The sequence below is a fragment of the Pleurodeles waltl genome, chromosome 5, assembly GCF_031143425.1.
Source record: "Pleurodeles waltl isolate 20211129_DDA chromosome 5, aPleWal1.hap1.20221129, whole genome shotgun sequence".
In the NCBI taxonomy this organism is placed as follows: domain Eukaryota; kingdom Metazoa; phylum Chordata; class Amphibia; order Caudata; family Salamandridae; genus Pleurodeles; species Pleurodeles waltl.
In genome coordinates, this window is record NC_090444.1 from 828,183,164 (window position 1) to 828,198,649 (window position 15,486).

General features: G+C 44.1%; 1 protein-coding gene across 22 annotated transcripts in view; it reads right to left on the reverse strand.

Moving 5' to 3' along the window:
* The window catches only part of EPB41L2 (erythrocyte membrane protein band 4.1 like 2), a 1,020,488-nt gene that overhangs the window by 248,901 nt on the left and 756,101 nt on the right, over positions 1–15,486 (reverse strand). The window lies entirely within an intron of this gene.

The following is a 15,486-nucleotide window of genomic DNA, read 5'->3' on the forward strand; positions in this document are numbered from 1 at the left end:
ATCAGAATAGAGGACACAGGCATGCAAGCCCATTACAGATAATAGAAGGTGGTAAACGTAAATCTAGGCATATGCTGTTTCATCACTGTTGAATAGTGCTCAGCAGATATTATGATCCAAGATACTTTGTATTGGCTGTGTGCCCTGAAGAAGGTGGATGACCAGACTGTCACGTGGCACTGAAACGTGCGTTGGCACGACGTTGGGTTGGACCTCTTTTTCTCCTTTTGTGCGGACTCCGATTGCATGAACTGTGACATTCTATACCAGAACTGATGGATTAAGATATAGTAGAGTGAAAAGGTTTTTGGGAAAATTAGAATTGTGCAATATTTGAGATGAGAAAAAGGAGAAAATCAGATTATTTGGATTACAAACTATACACTTTGTATATATAAATGAGCTATTGCACATTTGGAGAAGGTAAGAACATAAAGGGATGAATAGAATGGTCCTAGCAATATCAGTCCATGTTTGTTATTGTGTTTGAGTGGGGTGTTAGAATGGTATGAATGTGAGGTTTTATGGATGTATCTGGGAAAGAGTATGAGTTTTACGTCGTACAGGCACATATTATGCTACTTTGAGGTGCAATTATGGGTCAATAAAATGATAATTAAAAGATATTTTTCTATCACACCGCTGATGATATAACTACCACTTGCCTCATTACTTTATATACAAAATACAGTATCCTAAAAGTGTGGAACCAAATTTAGGAGGTGGGTTATTGATTTCATGTCTTAGTGCTCAGCAGATATGCTATTCTCACTAATAGTCCCCTCATACATTAACTAAGGGATTGGTATTTACAATAGGTAGACTGAGTATAGGATTTTATAATTTTGTAGAGTTATGTCATGTTGATATGATCACATGGGTTTCTTTCATTGTGCTTTCATCAATAACAGTAAGTAGGTGAGGTTAATCTCGAAGTTCCTTTCAAATTTCATTTGGAAATTAGCAAACCAAAAATGTTGCAAACATTGCTTGGGAAAAAGCCTTTCTGGAGCAAATGTTTCTTAAGCTTGAACATTTCTAGTTGATGGATTGATTTACTTCTTATGGTCTTCTTCTAGTGTAGGATAGTGAATATATATATGCTAGTTATTCAGTAGTGCTCAAGTTTTGTGTTTTTTACTTGATGCTTGTGTGTATTTGAGGGGTAACCAAGCCTAAAATGTCAGAAGTGTGCAATGAAGACATTCTCATATTCAAATTAATGAGCTGGCCATCGCCTTGATTACAATTTTTAAATCTGCTTTCTATGCAAATGACTGATGTCATTAATTCACAGTTGATAGTTTGTACTTTCAACTATGACCTTGATATGGATGTCTAGGTTGAGCTTTAAATCAATGGTGAAGGTTTTAGATTTACCAGTGGTGACACTTTTGGACGAGAGACTTATGTCAATAACATGGTCAATATAACCAATAAGAAACTGACAAGTCTTAGGAAAACTGTTTTGTGAGCTCAGCACTAGTTTCATGTATTTCATCCAAGCTGGCATGGGCTGTAGGTGGTCAGTGTGGAGGTTAGTAGTGCAATTCAATCCAAGGTACAATTGAGTATAACCAATATATGGATGAAAGAAAAAACCCACATACATAATATTTCTCCTGGCCCTTGACTGTACAGGATATGAAATATGGGGTCCATTAATGAGTCTTCTTGGCATGCCAAAGGGTGATGGCATAAGTGCAAAGAAAGAGTTACCAATCTTAACACACTGAAATCTACCAGTGAATCAGGATTTGAGCTAGCTGAGGAAAGAATCATCAAGTCATAGACCCCAAGGAAAAACTGGGATGAGATTGTCATGATCAATTGTGTCAAATACCTAGGAAAGACTAAGTAGCATTAGTAGACATATGCTTACTTTACTTAAGAACTGCAAGTGTCAACTATTCTAGAAGGCTGGTTTTGGTGCAAAGACCTAATTCAAAGCCCAGTGCGAAAGGGCTCAAAGGGTTATGTTGTCATTTGAATTAACATAATTCACAAGTATTCTGTTTTGGTACAAGATGCCTGTAGAAATTAAGCTAGGATCAGCATCAACTCCTTTGTGCAGAGGTCATACGTGACTTGTTTTAAGAGGATGGGAATAGCTGTATTTTAGGTGAAACTTTTATTATATCAAGTCAGAGGGGATAAGAGTATTCTTACTTTTCTATGCCATATGGGAAGGAATGCAGTCAGCAGAAGACTGCGATGGTCTAGTCTCAATGATAACTTTTTTAATGGTGTGCAAATTGATAGGAGTGAAAATGCTCCACTCAGCCAGTAGAAATGTTGTGAAGTATGATAGGGCTCCTCAGTACCTTCATTTTAGAATGCAAATTTTAACTTAGATTTTCTTTTCTAATGGTGACCTTTTACATGAGTTTCAACTCATCCAATTATTTACTGAGAAATCACTGTACATGCAGCTTGTTTCTTGTAAGTGTTGCTGTCATTCAGTCAGTACACTTCGTCTAAGGCTAGGCACACAGATAGCAATGTGACTGTCCGTCAAGAAAGCTCCTTAGTTGCAGACATATCATTGCATCAGCCCTGCACCTGTGATACAGTGAGACATGAAAGGTGCTTGTATTATAAAAACTGCCTCTGCGCCACATCCAGCAGAGGAACACTTCGGCTAAGATTATCCTGGAACATGGCAGTGACCGAGATGCAGCCTTGCTTACTTGGATGCTGGCTCCAACAGCTATCCTGCACAGGACAATAGCCTGCACAACACCAAACCGGCTTTCTGGCTTCTCTGTACTTCTTACCCAGGTATGGGGGTGCTACGCTGTTCCAAATGATCTGGCAGAGGGTATTCCCACTATGCTCTTGACAGTGTACGTAGTAAACGGTTGGAGTGTGTTAACATAGTACCATTATCATGGTTGAACTTTATTTTCTTTATCAATTTTGTAATGCTGCTACCATGCTTTGTCTAGTTTTGCCTAATAATCATCGCTCATGTTTATTTACGCAATAAATGTTTGAAACGACATTTCTGCATTTTTTTTGTGTCTCATCTAGGTTATGCAGTGTGACAACAAAAGGGAAGATCTGTTTCCATGATTTCCTTGGGAATCTGAGTAGTCATGTTCAAGGCTGCAGACACCATCGGGTAGCCTGGTGTGTTTAGGGGTTTAGATGGGGCACTGTGAGCTAGCTAGGAACCATGGCAACATATCCTGATGGCACAGAAAGGCTGAGTCCCTATACAGTGACGTTTATGTTGCTTGGAAATATAGTCCTACTTGATTCCTAGGAACCATATAACTGATTTTGTTTTAGAATATCAATGGATAGGTGACAACCTATTTTATGAGGGCACAGATTTAATTAGAAAAAGATTCATCAGCTTCCTCACGTCTGAATCATTTAGCTGGTCGAACTGACTATTTATAATATTAAACAGCTATTTCAGGCAATTTTTGCCATGCTGAGCCTTCTTTTCAAGAATATAGATTTGGCTTTGTAGAAATATTGTGTGTAAATGTTACATACACATTTAAGCTGTTTGAGTGTGCCAGAGGAGAGATCCTCCCCCAAGGTTCATTTACTAGCCCTTAGTATTTTCCTCTGTGTATTTACTTGGGACCTATATCATTAATACATGTTCATAATCCTTTTGAGCATTGACAGAACAAGGGCTGCTTTATCTAACATGAGGAACACGTTGTTGTTCTATTCAAAGAAAATAGAGTGGTATGTTGTGAATGTATAAGGGCCACAATCATGGCATATATAGCTTTTACATCAAAGATTTTAATATGTCTAGTAATTCAAAGGGTCAGAAAAGGAAGACGTGCTTAGACTAGTCAACTGGGAGAAAGTGAGGTTTGTAGGAATTCTCTACTGGTGAAGATGAGATCATAAGTGGAACTCATTGTCTGTGGTAGATCTACCCTGCTCAATAAAGTTGTCCCTACTGTTAGGACTGGAATGTCCAGTGCTTGGTGAAGAGGCATGTATCCCTGCCCTGGGTGCCAGACTGCTTATGAAACTGATATCCCAACTTACTGTTTAACTCTGGCTTCACACGAATACTATGTATTGGGATAGTCCTAGGCCTATCCCTGATGATGTGAGGTCCAGAACCAGTTCTGTGGCCTGGAGGAGTGCATACCCTCATTTTTTTGTTTGAATCTCTTTATTGCATTTACTTATTGTTTTACATTTACAGATATAACAGTACAGCTCCCATATATACTGTCATCATAAAGTTACACCACAGCTGACAGTCAATGCTGTAACAGGGTTATACGAAATCAGAGATCCAATCCAGCCATTAGAAAGATCTAAGGGAGGGGTAGAAGATGGATTAATAGGAAAAGGTGGGCAGCGCAGGTAATGAGTGAGGCCATGAGCCACAGTAAGGGGGTGATAACTAGTGAGTGGGTCCGTAGCGTGTAAAGGGAGGGTAAGAGTAGTTTATGCCGCTATCAGAGTGTTAGGTTAATAGAGACATGAGCGACTCAGTAGGCATCAGCAGGGATGTTGGAGTGAGGGGTATACGAAACGGCATGCAGTGGAATGAGATCAGAGATATAACAATGTACTGGGTCACCTTAGGTGATGGTGTCAGCGGGTCAGGTCTTCTGGGCATAGTGGAGTCTGAAAAGCTTCTAGGATGGTGTCCTAGCTGTCTGCTCGTGGGTACTTATGAAGACCACACATATCCTCCCTAAGCATTGACATCCCTTCAGCAAGTGCCCAGGCCCGCATAGACACCTCCCAGGCAGAAACCGTTGTTGGCAGTGGTCACTTCCAGCCTTTTGTAATGAGGTATTTAGACAGAATCAGGCCTAGATCAATTAATCTAGTGGTCACCCTGTGTTTTTGTTCCTATGGACCAGACCTAGAAGGTAGGGCTCCCAAGTGTGTGGTATTTGTTGTTCTTTTGAATGCACTAAGCAGGATGTAACATCCAGCCAATATTGGTGGAGGGAAGGGCAATCCCACAACGTGTACCAGGGCGGCATTGGGCTGATTGCAGCGGGGACAGGGGGCATCCTTCAATGATAGTAACAATCAATTTTCCCAGGCATAAGATAGGCCCTGTGGAACATGTAATGTTGAGTAAGGCAAAAGCAGGCGTTTCTTGGGATAATGGCAGGGTACTCCGTCATGACAGTCCATTCTTTCTCAGTGCAGGGGCGGCCTAAGCCAGTTTCCTATCAAGCGTGCAATGGGGACAGGGAGGCAGAGGCGTGTGTGAAAAGTGAGTTGGCAAACCAGAGTGTCAGATAGCGGGCTGAACCCATGACATGGAGGTACTATATTGTGAGATGTATCAGGCGTTCCAGTTGTATGTTTCTCCAGGCGGTGTTGAGATCTCCAACCAATGAACTGTAGAGGAAGAAGTGTCCAGGTGGGAGGCCCTCCCCTTTTAGCAAGCTATCAAACGACATTGATGGGCTGTCACAATATAGGTCTCCTAGTGTGTAGGCCCACTTTGTGCCAGGCAGCAAGCTCCCTCATTGTAGTAAACCTGTCTCCTTTGTTAAAGCCCAACAAGGGGGGCTCAGGGATGTACAGTTGTATGGCTATAGTTATAAAAAGGCTGTACTTAAAGCAACAATATGCTACCCTTAACAGCAGGGATTGTGGGGACCAATGTTTGGAGTAAGGATGGAATAAACGCAGTGTCTTCAAAAGACCCCAGGGCAGAGAGGAGGTGGCAGTGGCAGACAGCTGTAACCCAGACAACCACCTGGCCACCCACTACAGCTGGGAGGCCAGGTAACTTGTGGTCGGTAATCGGAGTGTGCATAATGTCATTCAACACTCTGTGTTATGCCAGATGTGATCATGTCTAAAGGTTGATGTGGAAGGTATACAGGGAATCTGATAAAAAGATATTGCAGGCAGGGAAGAGCAACCATTTTAACCAATGCCATCCTGCTGGTTACAGAGAGGGGTAGGGCCTTAACAAACAATGATTCTGAGCATATCGAGCACACTGTGAGTGTAAGACTATCATCAAAAAGTCAACAAATTCACTGTAGATTTGGATACCTAAATATTTCAATGTAGTGGGTTGCCACACGAGGCGGGCACCACCAAGGGAGAAAGCTGGGTGTAGAACAGTCGCTGAAAAGGAGTAAAGACAGGATTTCTCCTAGATGACCTTCAGCCTGGAAAGTGCTGCAAATGTCTGGAATATATGTGCCAAGTCTGGGGAGATTCCGTGGATATCATGTAGATAAAGTAGTAAATCATCAGCGTAGTGACTCCAAATGTGTACTATCCCCTGGGGGATACCCCATGGATGTCCATGTGAGCTACAGCTAATGGTTCAGTCACCTGCAGAAAAAATAGAGAGGAGAGGGGACAGCCCTGGTGGGTACCCATGTGAATCATGATGGGGTGAGATATTGGTGACCCCATTTTTACTCGATCTAGCCATTGGGTATTTAAGAGTCTCACTCGTCTAAAAAATCTGGGGCCAAATCCGTATTGAGGGAAAACTGGAAAGAGGAAGTCCCATTACAGGGATTCAAACGAGTTCTCTAAGTCAAAAACCAGACAACCAGAGCTGGGCCAGGACTTGGGAACGCTTTCCATAATATGTTCAGTGAGAGTATTATGAGTGCGGATGAACCCGTTTTGATCCGGGTGTAAGTGTACGCGCACCAAAAGAGTCAGTCGGTCTTCTAATATCTTAGCAAGTATTTTATGGTCAGTATTAAAAAGTGAAAGTGGACGGTATGATCCAAGAGACGTGGGGTCACAATCTGGCTTGGGTAAAGGTATAAGCAGAGCTTCACGGAGGGAAGGTAGTAAATAGGCCACTTGCAGGGCCTCGCCATAAAGTGTCAGGAGATAGAGAGCTCGGAATGTGGCGCAATGTGTAGAACTCTGACGGAAGACCATTGGGTGATGGGGTCTTCCTCATGGTCAGGGAGCGTATAACATCCTGTACCTCAAATAAGGAGATGGCGGTGACCAATTCAGTTCTTTGACTGGGACTGACAGTGGGTAGAGACGTATAGGAGAAAAAGAGAATCCATGGTGTGGAGGTCTGTACCAGTGGTGTGCGCATACATTGTGGTATAGTTCCATGTCATTTCAGCATGTATCACAAACTGTGTGTACAGGAGGGCACCCTCAGATGAGCAAAGTGTCAGTATGGGGTGCCTGGTGTATTCCTGTCGGATAAGCCAAATGAGTAGAGAGCCTGCTTTGTCTGCTGAAGTGTCAGTGTTAGCTGTGTGTGCAGAATAATTAATGCAGAAGAGTAGCAGAAGCTCAACGTGCTCATGCTGTGCCAAGTGGAGTTTATGCCAACTCACAGGGTCTGTAATCACGTGTTTCAAGAGCAAGGAGATCTTGCTCAATGCAAGAGATGTCCCCTTCCAGAGCCTGCTTCATGTGCCACGTACACCCCATACAATGACCTATTATCACCAACTTGAAGGTGCCCCATTCAGTTAAACTGGAGGAAACGGTGCGGACAATGAGTTCAAAGTGATCGTCTATGGTGGATTTGAGAAAAGAAGTGAACGGGAGGGTCATCTAGGGCTGCTGTTTGTAATTGCCATGTAGGTATCGGGGAGTGGTGGCATCCCAATTCAGACAGAGGTGTTGGGGGTTATGAACTGAACGAATGTGACCTAAATAGCCAGTGTGTATTATGATGGAAAGACTATACATAACGTAATTTATGCAGGCTAGAATAAAAGGAATACACTCAGGATTGTGAGTTGCGGACTCTCCAGACATCTGCCAGCGTATGAGACAAGCAGTCAATGCCTGGGCATTAGCAGAGCCGTTGTGAGAAAGAGGAGGAAAAGGACCTTCTGGGTGCATGTCAAGCACACTGTTAAAGTCACCACCAAGGAGACATGGAATCTGCGGCAAAGAAGGAGTTTCTTTGTCTTTGCACCAATAAAGTCTAGTCTAGAAACAACATAATGTGTGCATTGTCAACTGTCAAATCCAGTATTTTACGAGTTTCCCAAGGTATGGCGTCAAGGTTGCGGTAGTGTAGCAGACGAATCACCATGCGGCAGGGATTCGAGCCTGGGGAAGGGCGGTGTGCAGGAATCCAGTGGGACCTCTGAATTGCAAAGAAGGAAGACGACATGGACATGGGTAATGCAGACCACAACCAATTTTCCATGTGGGAGACAGGGTCTGAGCTGTCTGCCTTTTCAAGTAGGCCAACAATATGAATGTTATTTCAGTGAGAGCAGCCCTCAGCATCTCCAGCCCTCCAAGTATGCAGATCTTTTTTTTTGTTCAGGGTCTGTAGACACTTATCCATATCACAGACCTGGGGTTGCATTGTGAGAATGTTTTGGTCAGCGGTCCTGACATTGCCAGCAAAACTGCAATGGTCTGCACAGAACAGCGTGAAGTCAGATGCAACTGTGTCAATGTGGAGTTCGAGAGAAGTCTAAGAACTTTCAGTGGCTGAGCAGTACATGCGGGTTGTGGGTTCCGCACCATAAGCATCCCATGATGAAGAGGAAGCACAGATAGATTAAGTAGAGAATGTCCACAGCCGCAAGGACGGTATGCATGCATCAATATTATCCAGCAAGTGTGCAGCATGAGCAGCCTTGCCTGACCAGGGCAAAGCCCCTAAAGTAAAAAGACAGTCCAGGATAAGTAACAAGGTTCAGGCAGTCAACAGCTGGCGTCAACACTATGGAGCGCCAGAGTTATTTACCAGCTACTGGGTCAATGCAGGTAGGCTGTGGAGTGGCACATCGTTTCAGTCAGAAGGTCAGTGGTGCATGCCCCGCTTTATATAGCCCCTGGTCCACAGCTGGAGATTAAAGGCAGTGTGAGAAGCCAAAGGCAGTAAACGACATGTGAGCGAATAGAAGAACAGGCAGTTGCTTAAGCAGGGATCCCGTGGTGGTCACCAGTATTGGGCACACACCACATCACAGTGACAATGAAAGCAGTGTTCAGGCAGTAACAGATTACGAGCAAACAGTGCTGATACAATGCAGGATAGGGCAGCAGCAGTCTGAGGGCTTCTGCATGGGTAAAATGTGAGCCCCGCACCTACAGCACGAATCACGAAGGCCTGGGGCAGCGGCGCTTCCAAGTGGGCAGGTCACAATGGGATTCCAACCCGTGTCATGTACCTCACTGGGGTGGTGGGTGCCTTCCTCGGCAGCACGCACCCCTGTAGATCCTCCAGGTATGGGTGGGTCTGCAGGGACAGCAACAAATCCAAACAGTCCTCTGGGGTCACTGCGCCACAAGTCGCAAACAAGCGACTGATGATGTGCGGATGGTGCAGGGGAGAGCAGGTTTACTGGCAGTGGGATTGGAGCTAAGCTAAGGTGCAGCTGCCATCTTTGGCATGCCGATCACGTACACCTCCTAGCACATACCTTCAGTGTGCAAAAGGAATAATGTTCTTGCCCGGAGCAAGTCACATGAAGCAGTGGTGGCAGTGAACTGAGTTTTTATGGTTAAATAGTGTGACCAGACCATCTGTCTGTGTCAAGGAGAGGTGACCTACCCTTTTATGTGACACTCAGATCCTTGCACTGACATTCCTTGTGTGTGTGTGTGTGCGCCAACTTATGGTATGCACACAGTGAGTTTGGAGCAGATGTATGGTAGTAGGGGTGTGTGTGTGTGTGTGTGTGTGTGTGTTGAGAGTCTGAGTACTGGGACTAGCGGGACCCATTTGGGGTGGTTCCTTGTTTAGTGTGGTACTAGATGAAGGGTGGCTACAGCTGTAACAAGCAATGGAACTGAATTGTCTGCATTCTTGCATTTAGAGGATGCAGACAGACACGGAAGAGAAGGAGGAAGGTGACATGGCTGACCGTTAGAAATTCAATGAGGATCGGGTTAGCAAGGGTTGCTGATTTATTCTTCCTAGGTACTGCAATTTGGTGGATGACAGGGGTGAGAGGTTGGACTACAGTTCTTTTGTGCGAGGTGAGGAAATTTCTAGGCAGACCCCAAAGTTATGTCTGTCCCTGCTTAATGCTTCAGGGAAACTGATGACAGCCAGGTGCTGAGATTTCACACTTCATTGTGGTTTTGTATTGGATACTCCTGCTAAGAGATAGCATCATCCCTATCTTTCCTCGAGAGCCATCAGCAATCACAAAGACTGTCTGAGAAACAACCAGAAATGGCATTTGAAAGAGAAAAAGCCCAAATCCTTTCTGAAACGTTTGATATCCCTTGTCTGGAAAATATGTATGAAAGTGGGATAAGTGGGATTCAAACCACACCACTTGTTCCAGTCTAAGTTAATAATGACCGAGGAATGAAGCACTCTGCAGAGCACTCAAATTTCTGCTGTGTGACGATGACTGGTGTCATGGGCATGGCAGTCAGACTCATAGATGTCAAAAAGACCACCTGAAGATTGCACTTTTGGCTGGTTGAGCTGAGATTCTGCCTAGACCTTAGAAATCCATCTGTATGCCTACCAATAGAGGGAAGGAGTGTGCTTGACTGCTTGACCCTGTAGGAGACAAGATTGTCAAGGAGACCAGTCTGTTGTTGGTATGGAGAATAGCCAAAGAAAGCAAGCAAATGCAAGGTAGTGGAGTAAAGAGTGACCTGGTTCTGGAAGGGGTCCCCATTCTCAATGAACAGTTCTCATTGCAAACTGCATCAAGACTTCAACAAATAGCAAGCATCAAGCGTGCTCGACAGTCTACCACGTCTGTCATTCTGGTGCTGCCGGAGTCAGAATGCTTCACTGTTGCGGAGGTGGGAGTCATTATCAGAGTGGAGACTGCAACAGCCAAAGACATCCACAAGGTCAGGATTGGTATTTAAGCAGTGCCTTAAATGCCACACCTGCTATTCCAGCATACCATCTGGATTAGGCCTAAGGTGAACACTAATGAAGAAGATGAGAGCTACCATGTGAACCGGTGCACTGAAATCTCACCTCCAAATTCCAAGTGAGTTTGCAGTGAGGACCCTACCATTCAAGAACCGCAGCAAGTATCCGAACTGAAACAAAAGAACTCTGGTAACTTTAGGGATTGAAAACAATGTGTGAAATGGTAATCTGAGTAATAGATTGAAGTATGCAGAACCAACTGAGACCTGAAAATTTATTCAGTGCCTTTTCCCGAGTTGCATGCCAGTGATTATGCAGGCTGAGGAACTCTACTAATAAGGAAAGAAACAAAGTTGTACCACCTCAATAAAGATCAGAAATAGTATTACAACCCTCCGTCTGATTCCCTAATTGGATTTGTAGTGTCAGGTTATGCTGTGTGATTAAAATTGTTTTATTCTAATTCAAAAGGTAAGCATGGAGTGTGCAACACATTATTGAGACTGCTGGCTAACTGTTGTGTTCTGTACTCTCCACCCCCACCACTACCTCCCTGAGAAGCCTTTGATTCCCTGTTAACAAGTGGAGAAAGGCGAAATCGCCAAATCGCGATAGGACTGGCCGCAGGATACTAGTGGAAAGTGACCTCATCCACTGCAGTTAGGACATAGTAGCTTTTCTGCTACCTAATTCCCCATACAGGGCCTGACATTTGATTAAAAAGGTTCTTAAGTGGGGTTAAGCATAATCATTTTGTTTAGCCCAATCTAATTAAAGTCTCTTATAAATATGTTTCATGAGGAGGAATGACTTGGGTACAGATGAAGTAGCTCCTCAGAGAAGGAGTTATTTCTACATTAGGAGCCGGCCCGTGATACTGAACTGTATGTGGTGTAAATGTTCCTAAAGAGTTATTTCAGAGAGAATACTTGTGATTAAATGATTTTGAAAAAAAGATATTCTTTATGAGTGTGTGCCACCACCTGTCTTTGGGGCAATATTTTGTTGTATTTGTATACATAGGAAGTAAGGCAGTGATTACTGGTTGAGATGCAGAGGATAACCTGGTTTCCCTGTGAGCATAATGGTCATGTGGTAGTGATGGGAGGGCAGCTATGCCAGAAATTGCAGTTTGTAAATCACTTTGGGAGATAAAGGCTTAGAATCAGATATATCTGATGGCTGTAAGGGTTTTCTGGGGCACAAGACAATTAGTACTACAGTGCATCCTGGTCTCTGAATGGTGTACTCTGTAGGGCAATTTCAGTACGACTACAGAATGCTGTGGAGTAATTGGATAGATGTAAGGTATAGGTGTATGGTGTGGGGTATCTTAAACATTGCTCTTTTTCTCAATACAGTGGGACTTGTTTTGAGGATCAGTGAATGAGATGTGATCTAAAGGTAGGCAGAGAGGGCACAAAGTAGGAGCAGTTTCAGGTGATGTTCCTTAGCAATAACAAATGGAAGCTCTGATAGGGTAGTGTTAAGTTGAACAGTCATTGGTGTTGACTGCAAATGAGATGTCAATCGCATATTTGAGCGACTCATTTACTCAGAGGATGGTAATAATTCTGTTGTGAGAGGACAAGCAATTACATGTTGCAGAAAGGTGATTAGCAGGGTATAAAATAAAGACATCAACATGACAGTAACCTCAGTATTGAGTTTAGACAACATGGAATAAACAATCCTGAACCTGCAAGTCTGTGAGATTCCCTGAATGGACCCACAAGCCTGCTAAGCTATGTATAAAAGAAAATCAAAATTGACGAAAGACCAAAATAGCAATATGAGCAACTCCATGAAATTACTAGAGCCAGTTATTAAATGAGAAAGTTGGGCAAATATGCATTCCATACCACTGTACAGTTGGCGCAGCAATCACAGGTTACTGGTCCTCAACTATGAGGGTGAGTTCATATCCCAAGGTCCATCCTACTATGGTTCTGCAACCTGACCTAACTACAACCCCTTCATCCCTTAGCTCAGTCACTGGAGGCAGTCACAGGCTTTTAAGGGAGTTAAGATCAGGAATGCTTGTGCTGAGAGCTCAACAATAGCACAACACCACAAACAAATGAATGTCCAACCCAGTGCTTATCCTTTCAAGAAAGATAAGGACTTTAATGCAAACTTGAATGGAATACTTTACACTACCACAGCAAGATGCAATTTAGTGATCTTGGCAATAACAGGCAGTATTGCTCTTTTATCTGCTTTTCCACCCACCTTCCCAAACCTTTCTGCTTGTTCTGGGGTCTGCCTGTCAGTATACCACCCCCACCCATGCATGGGGTATGAGAAAGGAGAGTGATTATAGCTCAGGTGCAGTTACCTTATAGCTGAAATCAGTGTGTTCTGTTTTTAGTTATTAGTCATACCACGCACAGCGGATCCAGCCATGCCTGATCGGTGAAGTGTCCCATCTCTGTAGCACAATTGCATACTTTCTCCTGAGGGGTTACGCGCAAGCCGTCAGCATTTTGTTTTTTGCTACACTCGTATTTGTGCAGCTCACCCTGCACGAGCAGGGATGGCTGTCATGGGTCATAGCAGTCCCAACTAGACCATCGGTAAGGGTTGCAGTAGTTAACAATGGCATCAGGTGCCGCCTCTTCCAGCTGGTCACGACATCAGCAGATGTAGCCCTGCATGTGCCAGCAGTTGCAGCCTTGCAAAGGCTGATTAATCCGGGTAGTTGCAGCCACACCGAGGTTGATCACTCTTGGAAGATCAGTCCACATATATGCAGAACACCCCAAAATGCAATCAGAACCCTCTCAGGACCTTGGCAAACACTGTTGCGATATGCACTGATCCCAAAGGGAAGCATTGGAGAGAGCCTGCAGGTGCACAGAAACCTGGGTCCTCAAATTGCGTTGGAAACACTGCATCTCACTTGTCCAGCAGGAGTGACAGCCTCCATACATCTCTCAGCAGGCAAGTAGGCTTTCAGCCACTTCAGGACAGATTCTTCCAGGACGAAATCCAGACCCAGGCGCTGACTGTCCGGCATACACTAGCTCTGTTTGCAAGGGCAGTCCTCAGACTACTCTATGGAGCACTCCCTTCCATGGCCATAGATGACCTGGAAGTGGAACAACAAGTGAGTTCATGAAGTCCCACTTTTACACACCAAAATCTGACAAAGTATGTGTATTTTCCTTCTGCAACTGTTGAACCAGTGTGGGGTGTTATCATTTAAATTGTCCTTCCCAGCCACAGTCTTTGTGTAGAGCAATACTTCTCCCAGCATGGTAGTCTCCAACCTGGAGCACACAAAACAGAGCCACAGAGAGGCATGACATTTCTGCATCTGACTGTCATCAGCCAAATGAAGGTGAATTCAGGTAAAAACAAAAGGGCAAGCCTCAACTACCAATTTTTGTTTTACCTTTCCCAACAGAGGGTAAATCCCTCCTCTTCTTACCTACCATCCACAAAATGGCAGAATTCAGGAAGACTAATAGGCAGCTCCTTGCTAGAAAAAGCCCTAATGGAATTTCTAAAAGAGCCTTATCTCCACTACCACCACTTCACTGTCTAGGTCTTCTCCCTCCAGCTTCAGGAATGTAAGCAATACATTTCCTGTCTGGGAGCACAAACCTTGCCTCCATCTTGTGCAAAGGCCAGACAAGAGATATCAAAAATTGACTCAAGAGGCCTCCAATACTTTATCTCACTCATAAACATCATGCATGTACCACTCAGCCTACATACATCAACATGAACAACATCCACTCACAATGTCAACGCAAGCAACAGGGAAATACACAGAAATTGAACTTTACGTGAGTGGGCCAGTAGGCCTCCACTCCAGTGACACAGATAAACAAGCACTGGCAAACCCAACTAGGTCTCTCCTATGCGAGACCTATTGGTTTTGTCAGTGTTTTATTGTCCAAGCAGGGCCGGTGTCAGATGAAAATCCTGTTATTCTGAGGAAATCACTTAATCTCCTCATATCTAAAAAAAACATGAATGTGAACTTGTTTAATATTACTGCCTCTCTTACAAAGCGCTCCAAATCTTTGGTTTGGGTCACATTTGCGATATATAAAAATGCCCAAAACAGACCTAATGACTTTGCCATTGCTTGTTGTAAATATGGCACGCTTTACATGCCTCAGCTCGCCTCAGAAAAAAGAGCCCTGATTTTGATTATTTAAATCTGAATTGGTGCAGGATATCTGAAGCGAGCATTGGGCCCTTTAAAGAGCCGTGAAAACAAGGTTGATGTTGCTCATTCCTGCTGCTGCCTCCATGGCGGACTGGCAAAGTTCTGCTCTTTGTTGGGAGGCACTTGGCATGGGTTTAGTGAATATTGTGGTCACACCTTTGATCCTCGAGATCACTACATAGGCATTACCTATGCTACAAGGTCACCTCTGAACACAGTCAAGCAGGGCGTGTGGCAATAAGGCTATGTAGGGTACGGCAATGGTGGAGGCCAGATGATTTAGAAAAGTGTCCCAGAACGTACACACACAATACTACTAAGCTTGCCCAGTTTGCAGCAGCAGTGTGGGTGGTTTGCCCCTCAGCTCGGATCAGAATGTATAAAGTATGAATGGCTTTACAAAAACTGTGTGCGGATGTTAAGTTTCCGGACATTTTAACCTACAGACTCAGGGTGGAGGGTGCTGCAGCACAGTGTAACCCTTCGAGACATGGACTGAGCTGGCCTGTCCACCCAC